At 37.3% G+C, this 14,558-nt stretch overlaps 1 protein-coding gene across 1 annotated transcript in view; it reads left to right on the forward strand.

The window, feature by feature from the left end:
* usp43b (ubiquitin specific peptidase 43b) overlaps positions 1-14,558 on the forward strand; it is a 109,214-nt gene that overhangs the window by 18,139 nt on the left and 76,517 nt on the right. The window lies entirely within an intron of this gene.

The raw sequence follows: 14,558 nt of genomic DNA on the forward strand, positions 1-14,558 counted from the left end.
GTATACATAACATCAGTAATGTCCATGAGTCAGAGTACAGGAAGCTGCTGGAGGACTTCTGGTGTGGAGGAAACCACCTACTGTTGAACATCTGCAAGACAAAGGGGCTGGTGTTGGACATCTGGGATATCAGGGAATTTCTGGAACTGCCCAGGGGGAGCATGGGGAGCAATCCAAACCTGAGCAGCAAACTGGGCTGACCAGAGAAAGGTTAGCGTGGGCTGTACTGTCTGAGGTGGGCTTTTCAACTTGGTAGCACCAGAGATGTTCTGCTAGTGGCACAGGTGTTCTTCTGTCAGTTTGGAAATTCCATTAATGTGATCTGATAACTAGGCATACAGATTCAGAAAGTTATGCAAAAAAAACACAAAAAAAACCCCCACATTCTTCTGCGTTATACTTTTCTCACTATTATTTTAGTATTTCATTATTATTACTATTATTATAATAATTTAATATATTAATTCGTAATCATTAATATATATATAAGTACAAGTATTTATTAAAGTATTTCATTATTATTATTTGTGTATATAAATTATTTTAGATTTTTTAGTATTATTTTAATCATATATATATATATATATATATATATATAACATTTTAATTAATTCATATTTATTTTTTATTAATTAATATATTTTTTATTACCCTCACCCTTGAAGATGCAAGTAAAGTGTCAAGTCAAGTCACCTTTATTTATATAGCGCTTTTTACAATACAGATTGTATCAAAGCGCTTCACAGTGATAACATGAAAACAATATAACAAAGTTTGTTTCTAAAAGAAATTACGTCAACGTCCACCTTAAAGGAGCTGTATGTAAGATTGTGGCCAAAACCGGTACTGCAATCACTTTAAAATTACTGTAGAGCGGTGTATCCCCTCCCCCCTGACTCGAGGTTGCCAGATCGGCTGCATTTTTTTATCCGACACGTGTGTAGCTGCAGCTGTGGTAACTAGAGCAGAGCTGGCAACCCGGATGGCGCAACACTACTGACTTCGTGAATGGTCGATAGGTGGAGGGTGGAGCATCAGACCAAAACACAACATGACAACATCAACATCAGTTGAGGGCTGCAACTTCACTTTTTAAATGACAATATCCTGGCCGGACTACTGTTGTCAGTGATATAAGTATTTGAAATGAACATGATTTCTCAATGTCTAGTGACATATCAGGGCCATTTTATGATTAATTCAAATACATTTCTTACATACAGCTCCTTTAAGTAAGGCAGATCAATAATATTATTGAATATTAAATGTCCCCAACTAAGCAAGCCAAAAGCCAAGGCAACAGTGGCAAGGAACCAAAACTCCATCAGGTGACAGAATGGAGAAAAAAACCTTGGGAGAAACCAGACTCAGTCGGGGGGCCAGTTCTCCTCTGGCCAACGAAGGAACAGTGCATGATTCGGGCAGCATTACAAGTCAGATTGGATCGGAACATTTAGAGTATTTTTTGGAAGTCCAAGTATGCACGCCGGTCTTAAGACGAGTTGTTGAGGATCAGTGCCGTCCACCATAGAGAGTCCATATCGCCCGTGTTGAGTCGTCACTTCATAGGCTTTGTGATTGGAGCATCTGAAGTCTCCGTGAGAGGCTGGATACAAACTGGAGCTGACGAACGCCATTTTCTCGGGACTCGCGTCCCGAGATAACAGCAGAAAAGCAAAGGGAAAATAATTAGCGTAGCTGCTGTTCATAATGATGATTTCCATAACACAGGCGTAAATGATAAAACATGAAGACAGTGACTCTTGCGTCCCAAAATCACCCCCCTCCGTCCCCCACTCAACTCAGCCCAGCTTACTGACCTCTACGTCCCTCCTGCTGCTGAGACCTAACCACAATCTCACAATCTCTCCGCAACCCAACCATACGCGCCAACCACTGGTGCGTGAATAGGCAGTTTCAGTGGACAACGGTTCCGTATGGCATACTACCTACCGCAACACAATATCTGCCCAACCACCCGTCATTCACGCAATATACACAGGAACGTAATGACTGCAAATACTATGCAACCTATAGAGATAACCTACAGTCTCTTCAAGTTTTATAGTATTAAATGCATTTGATCTGATTCAGCAGTATTATAAAAAGGTAAGCATTATGTAAAGTGTACCAACCAATCTCTTAAAAACCTATATCTCTCACTGATTCTTGAAGTAAGGGACAAAACATGTCCCCCATCAAAATGTTGCAATTTGCCTTAAAAACAAACAAACATTATTTCATTGAAAAAGGCTTTAAAAGTTGGATATGAAAGACTTGTGTATGTTTAGACCCTTAGTTTTGTCTATTTATATTATTTCATAGTGATTTTATAAAATACCGGCACTGTACTATGAAAGCCCATGCAAATGAACTCGTCCTCCGTAGAGGTCACAGTATCAAACTGCAAAAAAAGTGTTTTAAAATGCACAAATTTGAATAGGAGTTTAATTGGTTGGCTAAATAAAATTGAACATTGCATTATTTTATACATTAACAACAGCCTTTCAAAATCTGTCATAAATTCATGTCAACTCCGTCAGATATTTTTCAAATTCGAAATAAATCAGGTATATTTTGGTCAGCTTTAACCCTGAGGACCCCCTTTGACTTCTTTCTTTTGATGGATGCAGCAGCCCAACACATGGTCTCGTAAGTTTTATAATTTTTTTAATATTCAGCAAACAAGTTGAAATCCCTGTGGTCACAGCTTTTATGTGTCAACACTGTCTTCAAAGTAGGGATGATTTTAATTAAGAATTTTGAAATAAAAGTTGGTATTTTGGTTTAGTTTAGTGGCAGTTGGAAACTGAGGAAAATCAAAATGGCTACCATTTATTAGACATGATTAAGTTGAAAAAAAAACATGTTGTTTTGTCAACTCCGTGAGACGTCAACTCCGTCAGACAAAATATCTGACGGAGTTGACGTCTGACGGAGTTGACAAAACAACATGTTTTTTCAACTTAATCATCTCCCAAATACTCATTAAGTAATGTATAACAACTACATGACATAATAATATGATCTAAGTTTACATGTTGATTGACTTAAAAAAATATCTTAATATACCCAAATGCCACATAATAACTTTAATAAAAAGTATTGTTTTTATCTGCACTGTAGGCAGACATGGCTAGACAAAAACAGTCAGTGGAGGAGCAAAGAAAAAGAAACAGAGTACCAGAGAAAAAGGAGAGCAAGAATTAACAGTAACCCAGAAAGCAGAAGAGACCAGTTAGAAAAGGAGAGACAGACATGGAAGGACAGGGTCCAAAACAAAAAGGTTAAACAAGTTTTAGGAGAATTAGGACCAAGAGCAAAGAGGCACCGCAGAAAGTATTGGAGAAAAGCAAAGAAAAGGTCCAGAGCTATGCAGAATAGATGGCTAAATGAAATAGACTCCCTACCAGAAAGTCCTCTGGACCAGACTGTTAAGGAGCCTACTTCAATCAGGCGTCCCTTGCAGCTGAGAGGGAGAGGAGAAAAAACAGGAAAAGACACGCAAGGGAGATAAAAGCATTGAAAGAAAAGGTTAAGAAATTAACAAAAGAGCGACACAAACTAAGAAAGCAGGAATGGTGGAAAAAGAAGGCTCAAATAGAAAAGTCAAATGTCAAACTAAAAGACAAAACGATTGTAGATTCTCCACGAACAGAAACAGGGAGGATGATAATGGGAAGCCAACTTCGGAAACCCAACATTAGGAGATCTCTTTTTTTCCACAATATTCTCTGCCAAGAGTTCAGAAGGAATAATACTACTCCTGTGGCACAGAGACGAGCCATTGAAAAATCAGGTCACAGACAACTGGCATTATCAGGCAAGGTTCTAAAGAAGTATCGGCTGCTTCATAGGCTTCGCCAGTTTGGTGTTAGCTACAAGTTAATGAGTGACAAAAAACAGACGACACATGAGAAGGCAACATATCTCCAACGTATCAGCCAAACTGTTAAGGAGTTCATTGTAAACTCATCTCGCATGACAACTGATAAAACTGACACCATAACCAGGAACAAGATGAAACATCAAAGGATGATTTTAACAGACTCAATGCTGAACCTCCATAGTGACTTTCTCAAGAAGAACCCGAGTATGAAGCTGAGAATCCTTCTGTACTCTGCGGCCCTTCTATGTTACAGCACCTAAGGCATCCAACAGAAGTACATGTCTGTGTCGTCATCATGAAAATGCAGACTTGATGCTTCAGATTCTAAGGTCATCGGGTGCTCTCAAGTCAACCAAACTAGAGGATAGTTTTCAATTAGTTTGTTGCGCTCCAGCAACTGAGGCCTGCCTTCTTCGCACCTGTTTACGGTGCAAAACCAAGCATACAGTTCTGGCTCCAGAGATAAGTGGAATCAGTGTTCAATGGAGGCAGTGGGAGCGAGTTCAAGACCAAACAGCCAGTGGGATCCACTTCAACATGAAACTCAACTTGCATAGTGGGAGTCTTTCAGAGTTGCTTCATCTGTATGAGGAGAAACTTAGAAGTGAGACAACAACACGTGTGCCTGGTTCACAATCAGGCAAAATCATACAGAGAATTGATTAAAACATGCAGTGAGAAGTGAGAACACAGTAATTTTACATGTTAATTTTTCAGAATCCTGGAAGTGTAAAAATGCTTCTGAAATTCAGGCTTGCCAATTTGGCCAGAACTTACCTCAGTTAACTCTTCATACTGGAATGTATTACACCAAGGGTGAAAAGGGGGCATTTTGCTCAGTGTCAGAGTCTAAGAGACAAGATGCCGCAGCAATCTGGACTCACATGGATCCTGTCCTTAGAGATATACGGACTAAATATCCATCAGTTACTACTGTGCACTTCTGGTCAGATGGCCCCAGTAAGCAGTATAAGAATAAGAAGAACTTCTACCTCATTTCTGAAGTACCACCCACTCTGGGCTTCAGCAGGACCACATGGAATTTTTCCCCAACATCCCACGGAAGAGGTGCCCCCGACGGCATTGGAGGGACAGTAAAAAGAACTGCAGACTCCTTGCTTCTGCGAGGAAATGATGTTGTGGATGGTAAAGATTTCTTTGAGAAGATCTCGAACAGTTTGAATGGTGTTCAACTGTATCATATTTTGGAAGAGAACTTGGAGACATATGACACACTTGTTACACAACATCTCAAACAGGTTTCATCAACAAGACAAATACACCAGGTTATCCCACATCAAAATTGCATCTGCCAGAGACAGCTTTCATGCTTTTGCAGTGAGCCATTGGATTGCCAGTGCTTTCCCCCAGCTACTCTTTCTATAAGAGACTGCTCAGAGGAGCAGCAGACTGATGCAAAGGCCAGGAAGAGACGTCCATTGGCCATGTTGATGGAGGAGATGGAAGACGAGTTGGGAGAAGCAGGGGATTCGTCGATGAAATGGAAGATTTGGTGGATGAAATGGAAGAGGAGCCATTAAAGATCCTGAGGGTGCTATTGTTGATTTAACTATCAACAGTATTGAGACATGAGATTGGCTGGCAGTGGTGTATGATGATCACTGGTGGTTAGGAAAGTCCATTGATGTAGATATAGAACACCAAGACGTGAAAGTTGAGTTTATGCATCCTCGTGGTCTAACTGCCAATTTTCACCCAAAACGTGGGAGGAGGGATGTCTGTTACCGTCCAGTGAAAGATGTTCTTTTGAAACTGAAAACTTGAAAAATTTGAAACTTGTCCCCTCCAAGCAAGCCGGACCTGGGAGCTCTATGCCATAGCCCCTGATGTTATGGACTTCATAGAGCGTAGGCATGTTCAACACCTCTTGTCCAATGCCCAAGTCCAGCAGGTTAGACAAACTATTATATAAATATCTAATGCTTGGCTTTACACCAAAGGCAGTAATGACAGATAAAACTCTCTCTATATATTTACTTGTTGAGAGAAATTGAAGCAAATCATAGAACTTACCTTCCTGAGGCCCTGTATTAAAAAAGATGAATTACCTGTCTGAACTCCTGTGTTAAAGTATAGCTGGAATTACAGCAGACATTCCAACCAATTTAGATTTACAGAAACACTGACATTGTGAGTCTAATTATTCACTTTTCATTTTTTCAGTGAGCCTTTGGAAGGAGTCAGGAAATGCATGGGGATAATTCTGGATCCTGTTACACTTTAACATTTGTACACTATTACATAGTGTCCTCTTGCAAGTCAGTTGTTAGATTGACAGTTTAGTTCAAATATAGATGACGAATAGAGGACCGTCTTTTTTTTTAGATACCATGGGACATTTTGACATTTTCATGTGTGCCTTAAAGATCCTGTCACCAGATACTTTTTGTTTGAAGTTTGATATCCTTTCCCTTTGTAAGACTGGAAAAACCACTGATTGTATATATTAAAAATGGAAAAATTTGTCAACTAAATGAAGGTAATATAAAATGGCTATTTTAATGTGTCAGATGGAGTTGACAAATGTCAAGTTACTAAGCGAGTAAATGTCATTTTTTATAAAAAGTGGTTAAATAAAAACCTGTTCCTTTTCATGTTATGATAGATGAGACCCGTGTTTATGAAGATATCCAATTCAAATTAGTGTAGTATCGATTTTTTTCTTTGTCACTTTTTTAAAAGTACTTTTGTCCCTTATCTCAAGAATCAGTGCTCTATATTTATAAAAATAACAGAGTAAATAATATTGAATTGATTGTATAAACATCATGTTGTTAAAATATAGAACTAATAATATTGAATTTTTTTTTAGCATTTTGTCTAATTTAATAATGCTTTGTAATACTCTCAGAATACTCTTGTGACAAGTGATACTGAGAAGCGACATCACATCCTTCCTTTCATCGGAGTTCGTTTCCCTTTCATTCCGTCACAGGTGCTTCGCAGAGGTAAATACACTACATGAAGTGCCCCTCATTATTATTCATTTCACATACTCGGTTCTCCCTGACGATGTCTGAAAGGAAATAAACGCTGCTCTGCATCCAGTTCTGAGAGCTTGCCAAGAGCTCTTCTCCGCGGAGGACTAGCTTTTCTTTCCCCTTCTCTCTTCAACTTGGTCTCTCTGTCTCTCTTTGTGTATTTGCCCACTGGCATCTCCTTAGAAACCAGCACAAGGTAGGAAGCCAGAGTCTCACAGCATTGCTGGATGAATTGTTGCCCACCTCTAGGGAAAGACACAGAGGGAGAGAGGGAACATTGAAAGACACTTTTTTTTTGTGTGTGTGCATGTCCTTATTGGACTTTCTATTCTTAGCTCTCGCTTAGCGGAGCTTCACTTCCTCTTCCTAAACAGATGGGGAGATTGTCTGTTTGCACAATGTTATTGATCAGTCATACTAATGAGATCTCCCCTGCATCTAAACACCTAAAATATTCATCTGAATCATTTCATCTGAACACAAACCAGAAAAATTTAAATGGAAAACAATTTAAAAAAAAGAAAAAAAAACCTCACCTCATAGAGCCCTGCTTTATGATAAAAGAGTCAAAAGTATGGTTCCACAAGACGAGTTTTGCACAAAAAAAAAAAAAAAAAAATATTGTGGTAGATTTTCCCCTGCACCTGACTTAAGTTAAACCGGCTGTCCCAGACACCTGTGAATTTATACTCTACTCAGCATACTTGAATACCTGTTCGAGTTGGCCAACGTCTCAACCTTTTTGAACACTATCACTCTGGAATAAGTTCTCTATATTGCTCCACTAAACACTATCACACAAGATCTCTAGTGTCTAACCTACTGCGCAGCAATAATCAAACAGACTCCAGACAATCCTTCAAACATGCTTTAATATCGACCAGAGGACCTCATACACATTTCAGAGAGAATCCCAGCTCCATCAAAAATACAACAGTTTATATAGGATAGAAATACAGAACACAAAATAGCACGACATACTACTGGTGATCATTGTATAATTTTTCTCGTATATGATTGGCTCAATTTGTGCAAAACAACACCCACCCACACCCTCTGTTACTGGGCTGGCAAAGGAAATTTAGATATTAGAAGAATCATCAGAATCATGGGGTTGGTGGTTATTTCATCGTTGATTACTCAATATGTCATGGGACTATTAAATTTAGAATAACTGTCAGGATATATTCAGAGTTTCCACTCTTTTGAAACTACAACCTTGCTAAAAAAAATTGCTGATACATTATTATTCACAAATATGACATTTTAGGCCTGTAAAGAGAAATAAATGTTAGTTCATGGTTAGTCTTTAAAATTTCCACTACAGCATCAGGAAACATCTCAACTATTCTAATAGATATCTAAGATTTATATTGTCCTGAAACTTATCTGGTTGCCCAAGTAACTACATGCATACAGTATATAAGGGAAGACAACAAAAACATCTTTTAATCATTAATATAACGACCCTTCACAATCATAAAAGGCCAATCTCTCTTTGAACATTGTCTTGCAAGTCTTGAACTATGTGTAGAGTGATACAGCATCATCCTTAGAGCAAAAAGACTAGTTATTTACCGGAGGAAGGAGGTGGATATCATCTGATTAAATCGTGTTTAGATCTTGTAATTACATTCGAAAGGCGCACATGAAAACACTCTTGAATTAGTATAAACACTGACTCTCCTCAGTCAGCATTTCTTCTGACACAAGTCTTTCCATCGTTCTCTTGCTTACATTCTGAATGAACAACGCTAACATTTAGCAAGGCAAACATCCACAGCTCCAGACACATCATTTAACAACTGTCTCTCACAGACTGATGGGACATAATTATTTTTAATTAAATGCCTGCCCTGTTTTACCACAGTATATTTACATAGTTAATGCATACTTTCCTAAAAGGAGGGAATGCAAACAGATCCATGCAGACGACATGCACCTAGATTAACTCATTCGTTTTCCTACTTCCTCGTGGAATTGTGCAGAAAACTTTTGGAAGAAATGTGAAAGAAATGCAAACAATAGTGATAGGGCACATGCAGTGCCCCCTTTATTTGGACACTTAAACACATACACACAAAAATGTCTGAATGCCATAAAAGCTAATTTCATAAAACACAAAACCAACGAGAGACGCACAATGTTAAAATTCTGGCTGATAAAGACAAAAAAAAAAAAATTTGTCTAATAAAATGTTTCATTAGTTATGGCCGACATCCAATAAATGGCAAATATAAAAATTCCACACCATTTTAACTGATAAAATAAAAAGCGTATTTAAGAATAACATTATTATAATGTACAGTATTGAAATATTAATATCTATTTTGAGATTTACTGATGTTACAGTGTTATCAAATTATTAGTGTTTTTAAAGATAACTTTAAGTAATAATGAAATATTACCAAATGTAAAAATAGAGGAAATAAGAATTTACAAACCAATACCAATGTATTAAATGAAATAAATACTGGTAAATAAATACATAACAGTTGTAATGCATCAGTAAAAATAGTTTTCTATTTAAACGTTTTTCTGGAACAGTGCTTTTCACAATAAAATTGTTAATTTTAAACGGTATATGTTTATTGTCTTTATAATTTAAAACCTAATTGTTTAGATCGGCAAGTGTGCTTATGCTGTCTGTATTTAAAATAAACGCCACTTGGTTTGATATTTTGTTAACAATTCCATTCATGCATCAAGTGTGCCTTAAGCTTACACATACTTTTTAGGGACACTGCTGTAGAGTTACTCCATTACTCACTAGTTATTCCTTGTAGAATTGCTTAGATTACTATTTTACAAGCTTTCTATTGTAAGATCAGTGCAAAAATAAAGTCAATGAGAGAGATCTCCTGTAGGGCATAAGTAGATGTGCCATTCTTCATCCCTTTCTTTCCTCTTCATCTTTTAAAAGGGGGGATATTTTTAGTTTGGAGCCCAGCAGGTAGTCTTTCTCTGAGGAGTGGGATGTCCATTATATATTAATGTATCCGGTGTATGTGTTGGCATGTGTGTGCTTCTATGTTTAAGCGGTTTAAAAGGCTCTTTTTGCTTATGTGGGCCATGCTGTGTTGCGGCCACTACAACAGATGCACTGAATCTATCCCTCCACAAGGTATACATCCATCTGTCTGATCAGGGTTGTGAATTATTCATCTTAATGGCATTACTGTGACAGCATGTTGCCTGACTATACTTTTCAGGTGGTTTTCGTATAACATATATCTTCACAGAAAAGTGCAGTTTCTTCTACATATATTTGATGGTTGTGACTGATGACACTGGACATAAACACCACTGATAATGATTTAGGAAGCTCAGCCAAAATTACCCTGGCAGAGGATAGAAAGTAATGATTATGAGAACAAATGATGAGAGTAAAAACTGCCTGCTTCACCTATTTGCTAATTTAAAACATAATTTCTCCTATTCATTTTTAATGTCGCAGTGCTTTAATTAAAAGGAGATCCATGCAAGCTTGCAGAAACACATGTTCTGTATATGCTAATGATTGCAGAACAAATCTACATACTGGCCTTATTTCAATTTCTCAGACCAGCTCACCTGTTGTTCCATTAACTGCATATCCCTTGCAAAAAAAAACTTTAAGGAAATAGTTCACCCAAAAAATTAACATGTGCCATTTTTCATGGTGCTGTTGAGCTCAAAAAGCAACACGAAAGTAGTCCATATGACTTTTACGCTATATTCCAATTCAAAGGGAAACTGAAACAGAAATGGGAGAAAATGAAACTAAGTTTGATAATCAATGCCAAACAAGGTGCGGTCACCTCGTGAAATCCCTTTCAGCTTTCTGTTGGTCAATGCAGCAACTTGAAGCTGCTGCAAAATCCCTTGTGAAAACTAAATGCTAAAACAACACTAAATGTTTCTGCACCTTCTGTTACAGAATCAAAGATGTTTGACATAATCGGTGGCACCCCATTTTTAATATGCCGGTGAGATGGATTATGGTACTTTTATGATGTGTTTTTGTTTTGAAGCTTGACAGCCCCAATTTCATTTGAGTTTGTTCCCTATTTATCACAAAATAGGGTAAGTAAATTTACATAATTTTAATTCGTCAGGGAACAATTAAATACAAAAATTAGAAAAGTCTACAGGTGACCATTGCCGAAATGGATTGCATGTTGTTTTTGAACTCTCAGCTACTTGTACAGTATTTCAATTGTTGCACAGCAGAATCATCTAAATTCTTAAAATTAATCGTGACAATTTTGTCAGCATGAACTGGAAGAAGTTGCGGTTGTATTGTCTTCCCTATTTCCTAGTGAAACGACTTCTTGAATGAAAAAACTTCTCATGGTGAGAACTTCTTGATTTCATGGTGGCTTTAAGAGGTTAGGAGTAGTGATCCTCTTCCTGGTCAGGACACAGTTAAAGATGAAGCTGGCTTAAACACTCACTTAAAGGCTCCAGATGCAACACATCAAAGTGCTGTCCAACCTGCCATTTCAAACGACACCTTTGGCACCGGGTACATTTGGCCGTGTTTCAAGCAGCTTGTGCTCTCCTACTCTGATTGGACCAGTTCACTCATCCACTACCAACTCTATTCAAAACAAGGATCACATAGTGGGTCAACCAAACCCTTATGTCTGTCTCATTCTTCTTGAAGCATGAACAATATAGTACTGGCGAGACGAAGTTCAACCATTTCATTTATCCATAATGTCCTTTAACTAACAACAGTGTGTTTGTCTGCACAATCGAGACTAATGTTTGTTAAAAAACACTATAACTCACAGAGCAGCCTCAGTGGTAGGTTTGTTAAAATGCACTGTGACCTATTATGTCAGAGAAAGCAGCGATTCCACAGGTTTCAATGTTGCAAGGATATAGAGGGAAAAAGCAATGCTTAGAGAAAGTGACACTCACACAACTTGTTCCACAAGGGGGTTTTCACAATGCCATTGGAAAACAATTTTGGTTCCCAAAAGAACCTTTCAGTGAACAGTTCTTAAAAGAACCATTTTTTTTCTCAATGTGAAGAAATTTCACATTTTCAAAAAATGAAAGAACCTTTTTTACTACTATTAAGAACCTTTTGTGGAATAGAAAGATTCCATGGATGTTAAAGGTTCTTCAATGAACCATCAATACCAATAAATAACCTTTATTTTTTAAGAGTGCATGAATTAAAAAATGTTATATATAAAAATGGCAACTTTCTGTGTTAAATGCAATAAAATTAACACTGGCAGTTTATAAAGTCAACTGTAAAATGGTTTGTTGTATACCACTGGCCAGGGATAGTTTTATGTTTAATGATAATAATATATGTTGGTTTCTAAAGCTACTTTTGGCACAATATTTTCAATAACTTATTAATCTGCCACATCATTGAATTATCTTCAACTGGGGGCTTTTCGGTGATTATTTGCGATTCATTTGATTGTGTTATGGTTATAATTCAGTTAAATCGATGCATTCATGAACAATAGGTTCTCTCTTTCCAGCAGTATGGAATGGTACTCGAGTTACTATCAAGAGATACATTCCCTACTAAGGGTCTGGGACCATTTATCTTAACCATTTATCTTAACACTCATTAACCAGGCTGGGGCAGGCAGAAGAATTTAGTGAAGTGATAAGCCCACTTGTTGAATAACGGACTGAAGTCTTTTCCTCCTTTCTGCCCTACACAGATAACAATGGAATGTGTATTCGTACAACAATTCATTTCATAGTGTAGTGCCTGTGGGACTTAGTACTTAGCTCTCAGTAGAAAACACAAGGCTAAACACGTCACTGGGGGGAAAACTTCTGAGACAGCGGCCCTAGATGATTGAAATTGATGCTGCAAAATTCCAAGTTTTTGTTGGCAAAATCAGAATAATTACAGTTCCATTAGAGACCCGCTGTACTGCAATATAATTATGATGATTTCTCTTTTGAGAGGCATGTAGCTTGCCAACCAACAGTTTTAAAGCAGTTTAACCACAGTCAAACTACTTGTTTGAAAACGTATTTCGCTACAATAGAAGATTTTAACAACAAAATATCTACCACAAGATATAATACATATAATTCAACCAGAGCCTAATGTTTCTGCCACAAAAAAACATTGAGGGTATTTGAATGTGTTAGAATCTCAATTATGCACTGACCAAATAAATATACTTTCAATTAAACTTAAAAAAAATGCCACAGTATAAACAGTCAAAAATATAGTAATGAACAGCAACAGGGAATAATTTTTTAATCAATTCAAAAACAAGTACAGTTCCAACAAACTGATTCACTGGAACACATCTGATTTTCCAATGCTACATATGAAAGAGAGAGAGAGATGTTTAGTACACAGATTCACTTGAATGAATCAAACTAGAATGATTCAAACTGTTTAGGTTGAACCAATTCTCTAGAATGAATCAGAACAGAATGAATCAGATAATTTAGGATGAACTGATATACTAAAATGAATCAGACCTTCAAGGATATACCAATTCACTATGAATCAAAATAGAATTATCAGATCATTTAAGATTGATCAATTCACTTAGTATTAGTTCCATTGAGAGAGAGGACAATTTAGGATAGTGCGTTTGATTTTTATTTTAGTTTGCTCATATGTAAATCTACAGCTGCGATACAATATCTAAAACAAGTAAGCAACACAGTAGCTAAAAAAGGAGCTTGTTACTGGAAAAGTTATGTTACTGAAAAATTAGCAGCACCATTTTTAGTTAGTTACTCCTCAACACTGCTCTTTTTTCAGCACAAATAAAGTACTAGACCCAATGAACAGTAATTAAAGAGACAAGAAAAAGAAAGAGACAAGAGTATTTGTTCCTATTTGTGCTCTGGAGGACCATTCTGCATGAAACTCAAGGCCCTAATTATAGCTAAGGGGTATTAAGGAGGCTAGTGCTGAAAAAGAGTGAACGAGAGAAAACCAGGTGGTATAAAACAAGAGAAGAGAAGGAGAAAAGGGGTAGGGGGTGATAAAGACCACACTTTCTTCTTGAGGGTCAAAGAAAGGAGGTGAATGAACTCACCCTATTACTCAAACTCTTGGGTGGTAAAGGGAAAGTTTCAATCATACACTAGCAAAAGTAGACATTCTCAACGGGACTTTGCTGTGTAGTTTCTTGCGTGAAAAACCTCTTTTCAAGCATAAATTCCAACGCTTTCAGATTGTCAGTGAGGGGGCAGACATGACTCAGCTGACAGCGAGGAATTGTGGGGAGTGTCTTTCTCAAACATTTTGCCTAGCCAGACACCTTTGAAAGGAACCAACCGACTGAATCGAACTGCAAAGCTTTGATAAGGACAATATGCTTCCAAGTTTGTTTTTTTACTTAAGATGCTAGTAAAAGTCTGACTTTCTGAACATTTACAGATTTAAATTTGACAAAGCCTTGACCTACATGTTTATATAAACCAAATGTAATATAAAAAGCTAAACTGTGGTTAAAATTCCTCAGATCTTGGTTATTATCATGATCTAAAACAGGTGATAGAAGGTAATTGTTCATTCGTTTAGGTCTCAGAGGCCACCACTCTGCTTTCATCTCATGTTCTACTAGTTGTAGCATCTAAACCTGCCTTTTTGTCTGACATAAAATCTTTTTGGTAAGGCAAACAGTCTCTACGATCTCTATCTTGTTTTGTGACCTTGAGAAGTGTAGCAG

Source organism: Rhinichthys klamathensis, unplaced genomic scaffold, assembly GCF_029890125.1.
Source record: "Rhinichthys klamathensis goyatoka isolate OS25496 unplaced genomic scaffold, OSU_Roscu_1.1 h1tg000616l_1, whole genome shotgun sequence".
Lineage (NCBI taxonomy): Eukaryota > Metazoa > Chordata > Actinopteri > Cypriniformes > Leuciscidae > Rhinichthys > Rhinichthys klamathensis.